Raw genomic sequence first — 2202 nt, 5'->3', positions numbered from 1 at the left:
CAGCAGTTTGCGGACGTCCAGGAGGAGGAGGAGCAGAAAATGGAGGCGCCGCCGCCGCCGCCGGGAAGAGAGCGCGCCAGAGGGGCGGGGCCTGCGTCGTGGCGCGAGGCGGGTTGGCGCCGGCGCCGAGGGGAGGGCGGGGCCGGGGCGGGGCCTCCGCGGCCGCCCGAGGGGGAGGAGCCCCCCGGAGACCCAATCTCCTCCATCGGAGAGGCGGGAAGGGAGGGGAGAGGGGGGCCGCTGGCCGGAGAGGAAGCCCGGATTGGTCCGCCGCCGCGAGGGAGGCGTCAGTCATCCGGATAGGCCCGTCCCTCGAGCGTCCTCATTCGCTGTCGGGGGGAGGGAAGGGTGCGCCCCCTGCCGGGGGAAATCGGTGGTGGTGGCGCAGGCGCAGAGGCGCGGGAGAGGCCGCTTGCCCTTCGCCGGGCTTCCGCCGCAGAAAAGCGTGGCGGTTTTTTTTGTTTTGCAGTGTTATTATTATCATCATTGTTGTGATCCTTGGGTGAAGGAAGGTTGTGGTTGTTGTTGTTGTTATTAATATTAATTTTTATTTTATTTTATTACATTGTTTATTATTATTATTATTTATTGTTATTATTTTATTATTAAAACACTAGTGATGTATGGAAGTGAGAGCTAGACCATCAAGAAGGCTGATCACCGAAGAATGGATGCTTTTGAATTCTGGTGCTGGAGGAGACTCTGGAGAGTCCCATGGACTGCAAGAAGATCAAACCTCTCCATTCTGAAGGAAATCAGCCCTGAGTGCTCACTGGAAGGACAGATCCTGAAGCTGAGGCTCCAAGACTTTGGCCACCTCATGAGAAGAGAAGACTCCCTGGAAAAGACCCTGATGTTGGGAAAGATGGAGGGCACAAGGAGAAGGGGACGGCAGAGGACAAGATGGTGGGACAGTGTTCTCGAAGCTACAAGCATGAGTTTGACCAAACTGCAGGAGGCAGTGGAAGACAGGAGTGGCTGGCGTGCTCTGGTCCAGGGGGTCACGAAGAGTCGGACACGACTAAGCGACTAAACACGCTGTGATTTTAACAGTCTTGGACACATTTGCATCTCCACAGGGTCCTGCAATAAAAGCCTTGCTCACAATCTTGACCAGGCTTCCTCAACCTCGGCCCTCCAGATGTTCTTGGCCTGCAACTCCCATGATCCCTAGCTGGCAGGACCAGTGGTCAGGGATGATGGGAATTGCAGTCTCAAAACATCTGGAGGGCCAAGGCTTAGGAAGCCTGATCTTGGTGTGCTATGCCTAATAAAGGATATTGAATTGAATTGATTGACTCATCAAAACTATGCATCTTTTTAATTTATATACTGTATTGTATTCTTTTTCACTATAAGGGTTTCCCACGAATTGGGAGGGCGGTAGAGCCGAGATGCGGAAAAGGAAGGCGATAAATCATCATGGCAATCGATGAATGAAGTTTATGAGATACAGAAGTTTCCTTTTCTAAATAACGATGACAATGTTGCTGTGAACTTCCATGCGCAGGAGCAGTTTGTCTTTGAATCAGAGTTCGTGGGGACGAACAAGAGAGGCAGACCTTGCTTGAGGTTTGAGGGGGCCTTTCTTGGGGGGGGTCACTGGAATTTGATGCAGAGCAGCAAACAGTTACCACTCGGGAAAAAGAAATCAAGGAGTGTAATTAATACCCAACATAGTTTTGGTAACTGAGCCAGGCATCTGGTTGGCCACTGCAAGAACAAGATGTTGGTTCAGGTGGGCCCTTAGCCTAATAATAATAATAATAATAATAATAATAATTTATTACTTGTATCCTGCTCATCTGGCTGAGTTTCCCCAGCCACTCTGCGCAGCTCCCAATCGAGTGTTAAAAACAATACAGCATTAAATATTAAAAACTTCCCTAAACAGGGCTGCCTTCAGATATCTTTTAAAGATAAGATAGCTGCTTATTTCCTTCACATCTGAAGGGAGGATGTTCCACAGGGCGGGTGCCACCACCGAGAAGGCCCTCTTTCTGGTTCCCTGTAACCTCACGTCGCACAATGAGGGAACCGCCAGAAGGCCCTCGGCGCTGGACCTCAGTGTCCAGGCTGAACGATGGGGGTGGAGACGCTCCTTCAGGTATACTGGACCGAGGCCGTTTAGGGCTTTCAAGGTCAGCACCAACGCTTTGAATTGTGCTCAGAAACGTACTGGGAGCCGATGCAGATCTCTCA

Source organism: Podarcis melisellensis, assembly GCF_964234715.1.
Source record: "Podarcis melisellensis genome assembly, chromosome: 10".
Classification (NCBI taxonomy): Eukaryota; Metazoa; Chordata; class Lepidosauria; order Squamata; family Lacertidae; genus Podarcis; species Podarcis melisellensis.
This window is presented reverse-complemented; position numbering follows the sequence as displayed.